This window comes from Passer montanus, unplaced genomic scaffold, assembly GCF_014805655.1.
Source record: "Passer montanus isolate IOZ18808 unplaced genomic scaffold, ASM1480565v1 scaffold26, whole genome shotgun sequence".
Classification (NCBI taxonomy): domain Eukaryota; kingdom Metazoa; phylum Chordata; class Aves; order Passeriformes; family Passeridae; genus Passer; species Passer montanus.
In genome coordinates, this window is record NW_024367261.1 from 7577974 (window position 1) to 7596619 (window position 18646).

At 39.0% G+C, this 18646-nt stretch overlaps 1 long non-coding RNA gene across 3 annotated transcripts in view; it reads left to right on the forward strand.

Moving 5' to 3' along the window:
- LOC120503574 overlaps positions 1–18646 on the forward strand; it is a 192276-nt gene that overhangs the window by 143856 nt on the left and 29774 nt on the right. For 2 of the 3 annotated variants that reach the window (XR_005627787.1, XR_005627785.1), the window contains exon 5: positions 14055–14127. This is a non-coding gene — a long non-coding RNA (uncharacterized LOC120503574). Of the gene's footprint in view, positions 1–14054; positions 14128–14755; positions 14838–18646 lie in introns of all 3 variants that reach the window. The other variant, XR_005627786.1, reaches the window with a different exon arrangement.

Sequence of the window (18646 nt, forward strand, 5' to 3'; positions counted from 1 at the left end):
AAAAGACTGTTTGGATTTCACTTCTCTTGCTCCCCACCTTTTAGATCAGTTTTCTATTTGTCATGGTTGTGGGAGAAAACCTCGAAATATGAATCAAATGCTTCCTTCAAAAAACAGAGGAATATATTTCTTAAGTGATATTTTAAGTTATTCCTGCGGGAAGGGAGGGTGTTTTATGTTCAGATTCATTATCTTCAGGTGTGCATGGCCCCTGCTGCAGGTGTTGAACCATCCCATTCTTCCCTGGATTATTATCAGAAATGATTTCACAGATTATTCCATAATTCCACTGTGATTTTGGCTGAGAAAAAAAGTAAAATTAGTTACAACATGGGAGGTAAAACAACGCTGGAGGAAATTCTTAGAGGCTTTCTGGTGATCAGTTTTTCTTTGTACATTGACTGAGCATCAGTGTCCCTCCACAAGTCCTCATCTACAATCAGCCTTTGAATAAGCTCTCCCTGTCCTGCCATGGGCCATTGCTCTTTGCAGCCTGGGGTGAACTTGTGGAAAGAGTGCTGTAACTATAAATTACTCTTTTTGGGCCAATTGTTCTGGGGAAATCTGAACAAAATAATAATCTTGGAACTTAAGTGTTCTCCTAAAAGAATCGTGTCCTATCCATTTAAAACTGAACTATTTTGCAGCATATTCCTTCACATTTTTGCTAAAGGTTAACAAAATTGTTTAGACAGCTCTAGTTCGTGCACATCAATCTACTTTACAACCAGCTGATTAATGTCTGACTGATTTCTGCAGCAAATTTCTCTAATCACTTCTTATTTACAAACTGGGGTGGTTTTGTTTAAAGCAGCTATGCTGTGAGTGTTCATCCATCTTAAAAGTTCATTCCTTGACTGAAGTAAGTTTGGGAAACACAAGTCTAATGAACCTCTGTGACAAACGATGCCCATAAAAGAAGAGGTCATATGCACCATCTCTGGTAGTGCTAATTCCTCCTGTCATCTCCTACAGATGTAGTAAAATAAAATAAATTCTTGAAGTAAAGAGAAAGGAAATCATAGTGAGTGCAGGCAAATGAGAGAAACAGTTACTCTGGAGCCTGAAAGAAGTTGTGCAGGAAGCCAGGAAACTGTGGATTTTCATTATCCAGGCTATTGGCTGACAGCTGGTGATGTGAAATAATCTACAGCTTTTTTTGAGAACTTATTTAAACCTCACAGACTTACTCTGCTGGGAATTACAGAGGTTTCATCTTTATAAATAAGTTAAATTATTCAGTCTTTCTTCAAGTAGAGTTAGGCACTGGGCCGATGTCTCTGCTGTGATACATTGTGCTTCATTACAGACTACAAGTGCTGGATCCCTCTGCATGTTTATTCTGTTGGTAAATATCACCCTAACTGGTATGACACAAACTTCTTCCAATGGTAAACATAAGAAATATTCAGCAGCTCTGTGTCCCTATAGGCAACCCAGTTGGACAGACCTCCCCAAGTATTGGGATGCAGTGTAAACAAAATTATTCACTTTCTATTGACAAGCCAGTGTAGCTCTGTGGAATTATAGCATGGCAGAAACAAGTCTCAAAGGTTTTGAAAGGTCAGATATGTTCTACAGAATGTCAGCATAAGTTGTGGCATGCTGCCCCTTTGGAAACAAAAATCATATAAATGGATATGTGAATACTTAATTCATTATTTAAAGACTACTGAGAATCCCTTAGTTACCTTCAGCAGTCACTATGCTTTTTACTTTCAAAGCAGACATATTTTCCCTACACTTTTATAACTTGTTCCCTTCTATCACCATGTACGTCTGTGAGGATATTCCACACATGGCTTTCAGTGTAGGAATAATTCTGCAGGTTTCCTTTTACTCTCTGTACCTTCTGTTTTGATGACTCAGATGTGTTTGTGATGTTCCCTAGTGGTGATTTCACCAATTCTTTTAGGCTTAGCTTACAGATCAAAATTCTGACCAATGTCACCTTCAGTTTGACTTTTCTTTTAGCATATTTTGCAAAAAAAATTATCTGGTGCTTTTGAATACTTGAGGACTTAAGAAGAAACTGCTAAAGCTCTTGCCCCATCTCTCTTCACCTTATGATTCTCTCTCTCTGCCTTGTTACTTTTTCTGGTTTTGGCATGTGCTCTTTCATCATGTTGTTGTCCCTTTAGATTGCTTATACAAAAAGTCTTCCGGCCACATTGCCTTAATGTTTTTTATTCTAGATTTCCCTATACTTTGCACTGCTTTAAACAAAAATGAACTTTATTTTAGAAGCACCTAACATTCTATCTTTTTTTATCTGTAATTTGTACAATTTTTGGAGACTGACTCTTTGCTCTCCATCAGCCCGTGGTACCTTCCTCCCTCAGATTTTGGCTACAATTTAATGTGAAACTTTGATGGTTTTGCTCTTTCTTATGACAACCTCATGAAGATATGCAGATCCCTTTCAATTTATACTTTTGTCATGATTTCTGCAGAAAATCAGGATTCTGATGATCAGAATTCTCCCAGTTCCTAGAGAAGGCAGATTGGCAGATGAGAGAAAAGCTTAGACAGTATTTCTTAAGGGATAGTCTGTGTCACTGTGTAGAGTGCAATAATTTTTGCTGAGGTTGTTACAGCAGTTGAATATGTCAAGAAAGGATGGGAAGGGGTCTGAAGATGATCATGTGATATTCATGCATTGCTTTAGTGTGCGGGACGTCAATTGGAAGAAGATATATTAATGGATAATGAAAGAAGAGTGTGATAGAAATGACAGTGATGTTAACTGGACCATCAGGTCATTTAATGAAAGGTTTGTGCTTAACTTGACAAGGTGATTGGTTGTGGTCAGTTAGAAACAAGGAAAAGGTTTGTACTTAAATACCAGGTTGTTAGGGAAGGGGAATCTGAACTACTTGTGAAGACAAATCTTGTTTAGAATAAGTGTATAACAGAATAATAATCTTGCTGGCAAAGTACTTGCTGTGTTCACTAAGAACAGTAAGAGAAAGTAGTAGGCTGTCCTTGAGTGTGTAACTATGTAAGATCATTAAAAAAACCCTACCCCTTCCCCACAAACATAACGAGAAAGGACATAGTGAATAAAAGAGTATCTATTCTGGTTTTAGCAGCTAATAATGAGATCATAGAAAAGCTAGACTTGGGAAGTAACTTAAGATCAAGTGATCAGGAATCAACTTCATTAAAAGGAAGGGAGGATTAAAATTTTGTCCTTAATTAATATTTGCCTTTGAAAGATAGTTAACCTGAGTTTGCCAAGCTGCTAGCAATGCTAGTTGGCTGCATTTAGAACTAATGGACCTGGATGGTGCAGAAACTGGGAGCTTTTGCAAGTACTCCAGCAGTCTGAATTTTGAGTCCTGAGGAAGAAGAAGTTGTCAGAAAAGGGTGAAAGTTAGAGTTGCTAGAACTCAGTCTGAATGGAAACTAACAAGTGATGTTTATACACATAGAAAAAGATATTTTAAGCCATATAAATAACTTTCAAATAGCAAGAGGACTCGTATGTAACACTGCTGCTCATGCAGGGATTAAGCATAATTTAGAAGTGGCCTCTGTGTGAAAAAGCCAACCCCCCATATATCCATTTGAGTAAACCCACATGTGACCACTGTGAGAAAAAAAACATCTGAACGTGATGGAAAGAAAGCTTGAACATGGCAGTGCTTCTGAATCACATAAGAATAGATAACTTTATAAGTGCACACAGAAATTGAAGGTATGTGTGCAAGGATTTTTAGCAGCTCCTGCAACAGCCACTGCCCACCTCTGGGCTCCATACTTTGTGCTTAATTGTGTCTGCTATCTGGAAAAGGAGTGGTTTTGTGGTGTCGCACTGCTTCGCATTCCGGTTCTTGAGTATTGCTGCATCAGTTCAGGAAGGTTTAAAGTATGTAAACTTTAGGGACAAGTTGAAGAAGAGGGTGTGAAAAGAATATTAAATGTGATGCCATGTTAGGAAACTGAAGGGTTTACTTGGAGGTTTTCTGACTGAATGCAGATGGTAACATGACCACCTGTTGTACCTTTTCTGCCCATTCAGAAGGCAGTGGCATTTTTGAGATGCTCAGGTGAAGCTTTTTGGGACACTCAAGGCGAGATTGCTGTCAGACTGGTAAAAATAAAGTCCAGAGTGAGAGCCTTAAGATGCTGACACTGGAAGAAAATTACTGAAAGGGTACGACTGAACTTGATACTCAGAAGAGAATGAAATATCACAAGTGACGTTAAATTTGCTGTACAAGCAACTCCCAGAGCTGGCATCAATTGAAGGAAGAGGAAGAAGTCTTAATAGTAGGGGAGGCCTTTAGTGTTAGGGGAAGTAAATTTATGTTTGTGGCAAAATGTAGAATTTGAACATTTGGGAGTTAAAACGATGCATGTGTTTAAGCAGATGTCTTGGAAGGTGAAAAGGAGTGTGTCTAACAACATGTTTTCATAGGGTTCTCAATCTGATCTAAGGCTCCTGGTCTATACCCTTCTTCTATTCCTTCCAGAACACCTTAGACTGCTTTGGCAATCTTTAAATGGAATCTGAACCATGAGTGCAGAGGTGAGTCCTAAAGAGATCCTCTAATTGTGTTAAACTGGGAAGAATACTGTGGCAGTGGCAGAGCTTTCAGAAGTGCCCATCAATGAAGTAGGCTGCCCAGAAGAGACAAGTATCATTGATAGGAAAGATAGAGAGTTAAAATTCAGTGAGGGCAGGATGTCAGAGTGAGGATGATGACCAGCAATATCAAAAGGAGGGCCATGTAGGAGTGAGATCCTTGAAATTTGCCCAAGAAGAGATCATGAATTACGTTGGTGAAAGCACTTTCATTCAAAGGGAAACAGGAGAAACTGGGCTGGACATGGTCCAGTATAGAGTGGGAAGAGAGGAAGCGAGTGCAGTGGCTTTAGCCTGTACTTGCAACAAGTTTACAAACAAGGGAAAGAAGGAAAAGAAGAACTGCTGAAATAGGTAGGGCTGACTCCTTGTGTGTAGTGAAAATGGGGAACAGAGTGAGAGAGAGAGCAGTAAGTGGGGACTAAGCTTGGCTGAAACAGAAATGTGCGGTTGAAGACAAATAGAAGAGGTTAAAGAATTTCAGATGAAGTTGACTAGTCTATGGGCCCTCTGTGATATTTTAACAAACAGGATTTTTGATAGGAATTGGCAAAAACCAATGAGAGAATTGGAAGTATCAACAACTCCATGCTTAATGAAGCAGAAACTGGCTAAACAAACTTTTTTTTCTCCAGTTAGTGGTAACTGATCTGAAGCAGCAAGGTGCTGCTCCTTGGTTCTCCCTCTTTGCCCTGCACGGCCGCAGCAGCCAGCTGGGCACGGTGCCGACGTGTGCCCTGCTGCGGAGCGCGCTCGGCTCTGGAAGGAGAGCCATGCATCCAGACTCCAGGGGCTGCACAGCCTAATTGTCTGGCTCTGCTCCAGCTGGTGATTGACCCAATAAACTCTAATGAATCTGGATTCCTGCAGTCTGATTTGCTTCCTCTCATGGTTATGTGCCTCTCTCAGTCCGTAAAGAGCTGAAACCTGAGTGCTGGCTTTGACAAAGGGAGTGAGAGAGGGGGAAGCAGGGGAAAGAAAGACAGATAACAGCCGAATGTAATCAGTGTTTTATTACCATCCTCAGGAAGTGGGAATGGCTTTTAAAAAAAAAAGTAGTGGGTTGGAGCAAGGAAAGTTAGTTATGGTGAGGTTATTTGACAGGAAATTACAAAATGCAAACAGACAGAAGAAACACATTTTAAAACAGGGTAGGAAATCTCAAGTTACTTCACTGTGTATATTCAAAATCCTCAAAGCAAAGGCTGAAAATAGCAGTTTAAACAAAAGCTATCTTATCTGATAAAGGCATTTCAAGTACAAAAGGAAATTTATATATTGGGTTGACAGTCTTAAAATAAACTGATTGTCTTGATAACACCACAGATTTAATTGTGGGAAAAAATTGGGTTCATTTGTATGACCTGCAGACACAGTAAATTCCCGTGTAAATTCATTCCTTTTCTTTTTTAGTACCGTTCTTGTCTCCTAAGCAGTGTTTATCAGTGTTTTCCAGAAATTGTAAAGGTAGATTTATGCATGTAGGACAAGACTTATAAATATGTGCATAATTTTTAGAATTCCATGCAGACCAGATACAATTAATTTCCTGTGCTACTGGATGGAAGCATATTAATGATACTTCAGCAAGTAGCATTCAGATTCACAACGATTTCAGCAGAAATACGTTGTTTTGGGAGGAGGGTAATATTTCCAGTACTAGTGATCAGAATTATTATTTTATTAATATCATTTTTATGAGATTTGTCATAATCTTTTGACTACTTGGTGGGTCTTTTCACTTTCTGTGAGGAAAGGAAAACATTCTGTTACCACAACACCTTTATCCTGTTGAGATTTCGAATAAACATTGCATCCGTATAGATATGTGTCCTTCTAGTGAGATAGGATATGTGTTACAGGGTTGAAACAATTTGATTTGCTGTGAGGGAGGGAGCATGGAGAAGGGGAGGAAGTAACAAATGATCTGTTAGATTATCACAGCTCAGATCTAAGGCCTAGAATGCTGCGGGACAAAATATCTCTCCTGCTTTTGACTGAAGTGGTGAGAAGAAGCATTAAGAGGTTTCTAGGTACACCTGCTGGCTGCCATGACTTGGAACTTTGTGTTGCCTCCAGCTTCTTGCTCAGCAGGCTGCACATCTAACAGTGTATTACAGTGCAGCAGCTGCATCTGCAGCTCTGCACCTTGTCATACCTGCTCAGTCCTGGGAGACAAGTAAGGCTGGGATTTTTTTCCCCCAGTTCATTTGTCTGCTGTGCCTGTAACTTCTTCCTGCTAACGCTGAACCTTCATAGTCAATGAACACAGCAAAAAAAAAGTCTGGTGGGAGGGCACTCGCTTACTGAGTGCTGTGTTGGAAGGTAGTGAGGGGCACCATGGCTTTGTTCTGGCTAGGATAGATACATGGATGTATCCATCTGCACTTAAATATTTCCTTTTCGAGGTGATCCAGTTGTGCCCAGAGATCTGTTAGGGACCAGAGTGCTCAGAATTATCTGACCTCATGGGGCTCAGAGAGTATCACTGGAGTATAGCACAAGGATGAGTTCACACCAGCTTATGTCGAGGAACACAAGACTTGGAGGCCTGATTGTGTCTTATTGCTGAAAAATCTTGCTAGGAGTCCTGTAGAACTGTCAGGATCTGATGGGGGTTTTGCTCTGCTTAACAAAGAACTATCAGCTGACAATGCACCATGAGGATTGGGTTGCAGTATAAATTTTCTGAACTTGTGATCATTGGGGTTTGCACTCAAAATAAATAGAAATGACACCTGTGCAGGAAAGCTGACCTTTTTTCTATCGATTTATGTCTTATTTAAATGACCTCTCTAACAGGATTTTATAACTCAACCAGGTAACTTCACAAGGGAAAACTGTGGAAGGAAAGTAGCTTCCTCCTTTAAAATGGGTGAGTGTTGATGTCAGTATGAATTGCTAATCTAAAACAGTGAGCGTTTAAAAAAAAAAGAAAATCAAAAAAGAAACAGCACTTAATTATCTTTCCAAAATGCATATATTGACTCTATAGAAAAACAGGTAATAGAACCATTCTTGACTCTATTTTTGTTTTTAGGTTTTGGAGTATTTTTCTTTTCTTATTTTTCGGCTCTAAAATCCTCTACAGTTAATCATTGATACAATTCTGAAATGTAGATGTGGTATTGTAGTAAAAAGAGATCAATAAATTGTAGTGTCCTATAGTTAGCTCTCAGAACGCTGATCCAAGTATTGGGAACTTCTCTTTTTCCTGTTTGTTTTTTCAGCAACAATCAATACCAACTGACACAGCTGATGGAAGATTTTCTTAGGGTTAAAATCTTGCATCAAAATTAACATCTCTGAAGAATTCTAAAATAAAAAATAATAAAAAAAATTTGGCTATTACTATGACCCATCTTTTACAATCAGAGCTTTCCTTTTTTGTTTGAAAGTTTAGATATATATCAATGATATTTAAGAAGATGCCAGGTGATCATGATAGTACATAATTTTCTTTCTGTCTTAGTGACATTTTATAGCTATTATTTTACATATGCAAAAAAATGGAAAACCGGGTTCTGGAGATGGAAAGTTATTGCCTTATAGCAATCCCTATCACAGGTTAGTATCATGACCAGGAAGCCAGCATGTCCTCTGCTGGATATGTATTAATACTAGCTTTAACTTCTTAGCTAAGTTAAAAAATAGAGCTAGAGTTGGAATACCACCATTTCAATATTTGCTTTAGCACAGTTTTGCTGTTTTCACATTCATAATGATAGTAAAATAGATAAACTCATTTCTAAAAAAAAACAAACTGTGTTTTATGTTAAACTGCAAAGTCTTTTCCCAGAGGCTACTTCAGGAAAATTCTGTTTGCTGGATATGAAAGGTGTATATGTGAAGCTCATGGTGACTACTGAGTGCAAATTAAACCAAGGTCAAGAAACACAGAGATAGGTTGTCTCCTGGCTTTGGTTATGTGCATTACTTGAGCAAGTCTGTGACATTGTGTCCTTTCCCTGTGACAGAATTGAGACTGTGTGTGGGTGACTGACTTGAGACAAGAGCAAATGGGTGGGAACTGGAATAAGGATCCAGCTTCCCTGACAGGGTTCTTCATGCCTAACACGCTAAGTGTTCCAACCAAGGAAGGTGTTTCTGCAAGGCTGAGAGACCTACCAGTTGGGTTTTGAGACTTTTGGGACTCTTCACTGTTCCAAAATATGTCTCATGTATTTAACATGTGTCCCTGCATCTTTGAAACTCCACTGTGAGTGAATTTTGAGCTAATTAACCAGTAACAGATGTAAACCACAGTCATACCCAACTGTATGTTATCCTTGTAGTTTTTCTGTACTTGCTTCCTTTGAAAACCATGAAGGCTGAACGTACATATTTACTAGTATATGGTTTTGGTTTTGCAGCTTTTTATGGTTTCCAAATATAGTCAGTAGTGCAGTTTGTTTCAAGGTGTTTTGAATGGAGTACCTGGCACATTTCCAACATTTTTCCAATCAGTCACTAGCTGGCTTTTTAAAGAAATTTAATTTTAAATATGAAGTGGGTGTTTTGCAAAGCACTTAGTCTAGCTTCAGTCTAGGACTGTAGCCTCTAGATATTGGTTTATATTTGTGACCTTTGCACCTGGAGAGGAACAATTTTGTGAAGCTTTGCTGTTCTTTTTTATAAAAAGCAGTTTCTTTCAAGTACTTCTTGTTTTGGGGAGAGGGGTGAAAAAAATTGACAGTAAGACTGAATTTTATTAAAAAACTTCAGGAAAGTGAAGATAGAGAGAATGCATAAGCATGTTTTAAAAAATGTGTTGAAAATGCTATTTAAAAAGAAAGATTTTTAGGCCACTCTCATTCCTGTTGGTGTGGTTTGAATGTTCACGGATTAGCGGTGTTACTACTTTGACAGTTAATGAAAAGCTTCTTCCTTCAGGGGCTTACTCAGTAGGGGCCACAGCCTTGCAGCCTGTGACGGGACAGGAAGGTGTTTTTCTCTGTTGTGAGACTGAAAATCCATTTTATTTGTTGTGTAGAAGACAGACAAAAGTCTCCTTCTTAGTCTCTTCCCCCCTTCATGTGAAAGCTCTGCAGTTTGGCCTGAGGGAAGTAGGGTACAAAAGAAGGTATCAAATTTTGCAGCCTTTCCAATGGTGTTGCTGTTGCTCCTTGAACCCAGCCTGAGGGAGCCATTAGAGTGGTCTTGTAGCAGCTGCTGAGGGGAAGGGTAAAGTTTCTGTAGCTCTCAGTCTGTCACAGCCGTGGGACCTAGGCTTCTTTTTTAATCACAATTGCAAAATTACTGTATTCAAACTTAGTAACTCCTGAGGTTTATGTATTTATCTTATTTATTTTATTCACATTTATTTATATGGATATTTTCCATGTAGATTATTAAAACCATCTGATATTGCTTGCAATATTTTAACTGCCTACACATTTTTTTTGTCAAATTAATAGGCCAATATATAAATTTCTTTCTAATAATGTTGTTGGATTATTTCAAATACAAATTTTTTAATTAAGTAGATAGAAAGAAATGGTCCTTTTTTATTCCTGCATCCTCTGGTTATCTCCCTAAGCAGAAGGTGATTTATGTTATATGATGGTGTGACATAAACCATAACCTAAACTATGTATTGAAGGGAAAAAATATATGTGCAATATAGAATATTTAAATGAGATAAATGCTATTGTCAGAGTAGGACTGCATTAGAAAATGATTTTTTTATTACTGAATACCAGTGCATAGTGAAACTATTTACACAATTATGAATTAGCAGGTATTTGAATTCCTTTAAGAAATTCTTTTGTTTACAAATGTTGTGTTGAACATAAAGTAACAGAAAATTCAGATTTCAGCACAAATACAATTTTTACATGATTTGTAACTGTCAAATGCCTGTGCTGCTGATTTTTTATCTCAATGTACTAAACTAATTGGTGTTTCATAGACAGCTACAGTGGAACTGTATTTGCCTTGTTTGTTCCAGTTAAAACTACTTACTGGTGACTCTTGTGTAAACCAGCTTACACTCTTGAGTCATGAACTACTTTACCTTTCTCTTCTCTTTCAGGCTTAAGCACAGCCTATAGTCTTTGGGACCTCATAAAGCCCTCAATTCATGTTTATTGCTTTAGCTTCTCTATTCTTCTGGAGTACTCAGGAAGTACTCAGATCTGATTTCTTCCTGGGCTTGTTCACTGGTAACTCATGTCAACTTTGCTTCTGAAACAGTCAGATATAAGAAGAAAATAAAAAATGGAAAATCCCCACAGTCTCCTAACAAGCCTAAAGCTTGTAGTGGGGTTAGGAGTGTATATTATATTAAAATTGGGATGAACTGAATTTTTGATGTAAGTTTATTTCCCAAAACAAATTTTACTTTTTTGATCTACTTCAGCCAAAGTGTCTTCTAGTTTAGTGTAATATGTAATGAGACAAAAAAAAAAAGGGCAGAAAATTTTATAGAAGACACAGTGACCATGAGTGACATGAATTAGTAAGAGTTGGGCATTACCTCGAGTCCTGAGCAGAAATGGCCATGGGGACATAGTTCTTCCATGGTGTCATGCTGTCTCCTCTCCAGCAGGTTTAGTGTCAGTGTAGTCTGATGGCTGGCCTGTGAATTCAGCAGTGGTTAGCATTTTAAACTCAGCCTCTTTAAAACCAGTGACTGACAGAAATGGAAGCATTGGAGTCAACAAAATGATAATACATAAACGCTGGGAGACTGTCTTATGTGCCTCCCTGCTGAATTCCTTACAACCTTTTCTCCTAGACATTCTGCCTTCTCACAGGGGGAAAAAACCCTCACACTAGACTTTAATTCAGACTTAACTTGTGCATCTGGCAGTGATGTCTGGTGTGTGTCAGTGATACTGCCAGCTGTATGACAGGCATCCCAGGTGATTTCACAAGTCTTTCACAGAGAGCCACAAGCCCAGAACTGCCTGTTTCTGCTGTGGTAGCACCGCTACTTTTAGTGCTGAACCCTGTTTTCCTGAAGGATGAATGGGGACTTCTCCAAAGACTAGAGGAGCCATTTGGGTTTGTAGCTAATTCATTTGGATTACTGAATTCAGGAGTTTTCCCAGGCTATCTGGGAAACCATAAAAAAACTAGCATCAAAGAATGAAAGATGCTGCAAGTGTGTGTAGGACAAATCCGCTTGCCCTTCTTCTATAATTTGAATTGGATTACAGTAATTAAATGAGATTTTTGAAGGCAAGAAAGAAAATATCTTCCAATAACTTGTTCACAGTCTGTAAGAGACCTTTTGCAGAACTGAGAACAGGCTCTGGGTCACTTCTGAAAAATCGGTGTTGGTCTATAACTAATAGCCTGTTGGGCTGTGTTACAGCTGCTGAACACAAAACAGGTGCTGCCCTGCATATCCAGCTGTATTTCTCATGGAAACACCATGGCTATTAGAATTGAAGCAGAAACCCCTTTATTTTTGTAGTACAGTAATTGTGAAAAGATTTTTTCCACTACAGCAGCTTTGTCTTTATGTCTGCCACTTAGGAAATTTTAACACCATTTGGAACTGTTTTCACTTGTAGAAAGGTAAACCCTGTGTAAGGACAGCCATTTATTGGAATGCTGAGTAAAATGGCAGATGGTCTGGATGTATGATTTTGTCAGGGTTAGACACTGGGAAAAGGATCAAACTGTGGAAGAAGTTGTCATAATAGAAACTATACCTACAACTACTATGTAGAGACTTTTAATTATATTTAAATGAGGTCAGATGTGTTTGAGTGAATTACATCCAACAGGGAAAGATTAAAGATGGTCCCTATTGTTTAAACACACAGTCCCAAGCCTTTTTAAATTTCTGATGGCAGTCTGCTCCTGGCTGTGCAGTGGACCAACTCCACCTACCTAAACCCTCCTTTCAGGCAGTTGTAGTGAGCAATGGAGGACTCCCTGAGCCTCCTTTTCTCCAGGCTAAACACTCCCAGCTCCCTCAGCTGCTTCTCAACAGACTTGTGCTCCAGACCCTTCCAAACTCCATTGCCCTTCTCTGAATGTGCTCCAGCCCATCAATGTCTTGTGGTGAGGAGCCCAGAACTGAACACAGAACTCGAGGAGTGGCCTCACTGGTGCCAAGTACAGGGGGACCATCCCTTCCCTGCTCCTGCTGGCCACACTATTGCTGATACAGGCCTGCATGCCAGTGCTCTTCTTGGCCACCTGGACACCCCCTGCCTCATGTTCAGCTGCTGTCAACAAGAATGTCCATGTTCTTTTCTACTGGGCAACTTTTTGGCCACTGCTCCAGCCTGTAGCACTGCCTGGGCTTGTTGTGACCCAAGTACAGGACTCAGAGCTTTGCCTTTTTGAACCTCATACGACTGGCCTGAGCTGATCAATCCAGCCTGTCCAGATCCTTCTGTAGAGACTTCCTACCTCCCCCAGATTGAGACTCCCACCCCATCGATTTGGTGTTGCTTGCAAACTGACTGAGGGTGCTCTCAGGGCTCTTGTCCAGGTCCTCAACAAAGATGCTAAACAGGACTGGCCTGTCACCACCGCTCTCTGGGCCTGGCTATCCAGCCAGTGTTTTACTCAGTGAACAGTGCACCCATCCAATCCATTAGCATCCAGTTTCTCCAAAAGGGTGCTGTGGGAAACAGTGGCAAAGGCATTACTATCATCCAGGTAGACAACATCCACACACCTTCCCTCTTCCAGCAAGCTCATCACCAGGTCACAGAAGGAGATAAGTTTGGCCAAGGGGAACCTGCCTCTCATAAACCCATGCTGGCTAAGCCTGATCCCTTGGATATCCTGTAAATGTTGCATAATGGCACTCAAGCTGGTCTTCCATGACCTCCCCCAGCCTCAAAGTTAGGCTGACAGACCTGTATTCTCCAGATCCTCTGGTCCTTCTTGTAGATGGGCATCCCATTTGCTAACATCCAGTCAATGAGAATGTCCCAGTTAACAAGGACTGCTGGTAAATGATGGAAAGTGAATCAGTGAGCACCCCCATCAACTCCTTCAGTACCCTTGGGTGGATTCCATCTGGCTCCATGAACTCACATGTCAAAATGGCCTAGCAGATCACTGAACATTTCCCCTTGGGGAAATGGGGGCTTTGTTCTGCTCCCTGTCTTCAGGCTCGGGGGCTGGGCAGCCTGAGATCAACTGGTCTGACTGTAAAAGACGGGAAAAGAAGGCATTAAGCACCTCAGTCTTTTCTTCATCCTTCATCACCCCATTTCCCCTATGTCTAATAAAAAAGAGATATCCTCTGAAATATGTCTCTGAAAAAGCAGCACAGTGAAAATTCCTATTGTGCATTGGTGCAACTGTTGTATCTGAGATTTTTGTGTTTATCTTCTTTTATACCTCTGCAGTATAACAGCTTCTTCTAAGAATTTCTTTCCCTCCACTGTCTCCATTTTTGAGGAGTTTATGTAAATGTACAGAGTAGTTTAAAACCAAAATGTTTTCATGTGATAAGGGAATTCTGATTGTCCTCCTCATTTTCTAGAGTCCTGTTCTGAGACCACCTCTGGTTATGATCCACATGTGCTACTGAAGCTGGCTAGAATAGTGTGACAAATGTAAGTATTTTGAAGAAACTTACCCTGCAAGCCTCCATTTGTGCACTTGGAATTAACAGATGCCTTACAATCCCTGTGTCTTGCCCCTGCTTCTGTAATGTGCATACAATGATATCATTCATATCATCACACAAAGATGATGTGAAAATGAGTCACTTAATGTTTGTAATGCATTCAGATGTTGTGATGAGCACTGTAGGAAAACCCACAAGCAAATGAATAATTCATTGTTCAAATCAGGCTTTGAACAGTACACGGTAAACAAGACATGGGACTTCACACTGAATAGTAAGAGTAAGGCCAAATAATTAATGATCACTTGTTCAACTATCATGGTTGATTCAGAGTATTGAAAGGAAATGGCATCTTGTGGAAAGACTGTAGTCAAGTCCTAAGGGGCTGGATGTCAGTATATGATGGGAAAAATAAAAAAAGAAAAATAGTTTATATTTTTTCTTTTATTTTGTTCTTTCAGTGAACTTTAGTATTAGTTATGATGTGTGTTTTGGACAAAGATGAAGACTGTTAGACTTCCTAAATGGCCTGATTTTAAGTCTGTGTATCTCCCATTACATAGATATGATAGTATTAGAGAATTCTAATATCTTCTTAAATTCTGTTTTCATAGTTTCCTGCTGCCCCGTGAATCCTTTTGGTCTTTGGTGTGTAAGCATCAAATGAAGGGTGTAAGACCTTCTCTGGACACTGTGGTACAGTCTTTGGATATATTTTTTAAATTTTGATGTATCTATATATCTTTATATGAAATTATCTTAAGAGCAGCTAATAGAAGAGGAGATGTAAACTTTCTCCTGTGTACTAGCTGCAAAATAAAAGTTTAGTTTTGATGGAATCTTATGTTCTGGAATAGCTTGTTCCTGTGTTGAACCTTTTGACCTTCCTTTCCATGATAGCTCTGAATGTTTACATTCTGAGAGTGAAAAAGAAAACTGAGGGAGGTATTTGCAGCTACACAACACAAAAATAAGACAATAATTCAGCCTGACTAATAGCTCCTCTAGTAACCAAAGTCACCTGCAATTTTTTATAGTCCTAGAGCATAAGCCATCCAGAATATATAATCAATTCCACTCTGCAGATGGAATTGATGTTTTTTTCCCAGGCATCTCCTCCCTTCTTCCCTAAGCTGAAGCTTTAAAAATCAATTCCATAATTTGATCAGTTTAAATTCCTGAATATGCTGGGGTAATGATACCAAACATCTAGCATTTCATTGCTTCCAGTGACAAATCTATTGGCAGGGCAGCATTAAAAATAAACCAGAATTTCCATGAGAACTGAATTCACATTTGTAATTTTAAAAGTATTTTAACTGTATTTTTTATGTTTTAAATGCAAGATCACTGAACACACACATGTCTAAGAGACAGCCACAGCCCATGTAAATACAATGACATCACTCAGTGTGATAAATAGCAGTTATGTCACACCCGCTTTTGAAAACAAAAGCAAATCATGTTTAAAAACAATTCTGTATTTCACATTTCTGGAACAATTTAACATGGTGCTACTGCTTCATAATATTTGGGCAAATTTTGAGGGCAAAGCCTGCATAATAGCTTAGTGATTGGAATGAAACACAGGATCAAATATAAAAGGATAAATCTGCATTTTAGGATTGTAGAGAAATATGAACTTTAAGCAGATTAACAAGATAAGAAATGTAATGAAAGGAAGAAACATTCTTTCCTAGATTCTGAAGTTGGCAAAGAACAGCAAACAAATTTTTTGATTTTTACTACAGTATATATTATCAGAAAACTTGCAAAGGATGAACTCATCTTTTGCAAATATGGGCCAAATTATTACACCTGTAGGTTGAAACACTCAGGGAGCTCTAAGTGTAGTTTCACTGGCCTTTTGTGAGAGATGAATTCTGGATGTTAACTGGTATTTGCTTCTGGTTTTGTCAGCATTTCTTAAGGTCCTGCATAATTTTCAACATTAGTTCATAGTAAATCCAATACCTCATTAGCCTCACAGCCAAAACCTCACATAGCTGGATTTCTCAAGTCTGCAGGTATTGGAAGCTTAAAATGAGACCTGCAACTTGGAGACACAAGCTGGTGAATGTAGGTACCTGAAGTAGTCTGTGAATCTGCTGATGCCAATCAGGCCCTGAGTTAGAAACTACTGAGGTAGTTCTTTGCATTTTTTACCCAGGGATCTCAAAGCCTGTTATCCCTAATAAATTACTCTTGTCCACAATGTGGAAGATGTATGTAAGTTAGTATGGGCTTATTCTAAGCCTGCACAAATAGAAACATAAATCAGCTTGGCTTACACTGCATGCAGAAGTGGTGTCAGGAGCAGAAACCAAAGGTCTTCTTTTTCCTGTGGGTCAGCTGACTCAGAAGTGTGAGAAAGCTCATTCATGTGCACACAATTCTGCCTTCTGTCAAAGTCTTGAGCCTACTTGCCAAAGAAAACAAGACTTTTTTCATTTCTCTTCCCCCCCCCCCCCCCCCGCACCTCTTTTGCCTCATCCCTTCACCCGATAACTTTTGGAGTTTGTTAAGACCTTGGCCTTAGGAGGTTTGGGCAGAGTTGGAAGGGGAAAGCAATAAACATGTTATGAAATATGGGACTGGCTAGAAGAGGAAGATAAATTACTCCTTTCTGAGAGATATCTGAGCCTACAAGTTCTGTGCTCCATCTGGCCTGAGAGGTTGGCTGAACCTCTTGGACTGTAGCTCAGGATTTGCCTCTGTGCCCAGCTGGGAGTTAGCTGATAGAGGAGGGATGTGTGGAACCTCGTTGAAATGGTGTCACTGGAGTAAGGATTGCTGGGAGTTGTAATTGGCCATAAATGAGAGAAGCATAGGTTTTATTACTGGCACTGTGTGCAGAAGAACATGGAGCTATTCTTTCTGCCTGTAAAAATACATTTAGTCTACCTTCAGAATGTCCTGTTATAATTTTGATCAGCTTGGCAATTAAAAAAACCATTTTATTTCCAAAGCAGAAACTTATTTAAAATATTGAACTCTAAGCCCCTTCAAGGGAATGTTTCTTTAAATAAATACATAACAAACTCCTAGAGATTGTTTCTTTTTTTAAATTTTTTTAAAATCTTCTAAGTAAGTGGTTTTTTTTGCAGTTATGTCTTTCATCTCATGGGAACTGTCTTCTCCTTGTTTTAATCCCAAAACATCATCAAAGTCAGCAGGAAAGAAAAGAAAAAAATTGTATCTGCAAACTCCAAGATAAAAGTTTAGTGTATTGTGATTAAGCTGGGCAAAATCCTATCCTGGTAGTTTTAGACTTTGTATAAGGAATTTTCGGAATTGGAACTTTTAACTGCATTGGTATATGGCCATAGAATTATTCTTTCACCAAGAACTACATACATGAAATGTGTGAGAAACATGTGGAGTGATGTTTAATTTTGTTCTCCTTTGGAGTATAACATTGTAGGTATTTAGCATAGAAGGAAATCAGAAATGCATATCAGAAGCATGTCACCAGTTTGTTTGGAAGACAAAAATTTGAGACTGTTGTCCCTCCACTCCCCCTGGAAATTCTGCTAACTTGATATTCTGTAGACTGAGTGAGCTCTCAAGGTCATCAAAGCAATTTTTTGAAACCTGTGGCCTTAGTATTCCTACAGATAATAGCATCAGGCCCATTATCTCATACTCTTCAATTTTGTTTTGGCTTCCTGCAATTTACATCCCATTGTCCACTGATATTTTCTGCTTGCTTTTAAACTAAAGTCAAATAACACTTCCTATGTTGGCTCTGGACTTAATAAAAATCAGACATGCAACATTTGGGACTCTTAAAATAACACGTTTTAATACAAAGATGTGAGATATCTTTTGAAATCTGTGGTGGATGTTTATTTCCTGCTGGGCTTAATTTAGGAATCTAGTGCTAGCATTAAACTAAGGGGAAAAATGTTTGCTCTTTCATCTGTGTGCCACATCCCATCCAAAATCACAAACAGCTTCTTTAAATTTCTGATCTTTGTCCCCTGCTGGATGTGCATAATACACATGCCTGTCTGACATATGAGACAGCCAGAGCCTTAAGAGAAAAAATAACACTGCTTAGCTTATGCTTCTTGTCTTAGTCCTCATAATCATCTGCGTTTTGGAGAATGACAAGTGTCCAAATCTGTTTTGATTTAATAAAGATGCAGCTTTTCCTTTTTTTGAAGAAACCTCTTTCTTACCAAGTCAAAAGTTCCAATTTTATTGGAAAAAAAAAACCAGGTAAAAATGCTTGGGCAATAAATACCTTCCCCACATCAGAGGACCATTTCCCTTTTTTAATACTGCCTTTGAAGACAGAAGTAAATACTTTCAGGAGTGTCACCTTAAAACTGCAAAATTTACTCAGGTCAAACCTGAATGTGAATCTGTCTTTAACATCTGGCCATGCAGCTCTTACAATCACTCCTTAGGTAGGTGTGCACCATAACATGCAGAAGAACTTCTGGTTTTGTGCACACTGAAGTGGAACTGTGTGGCCTCAGACATTCAACTACTTGGAT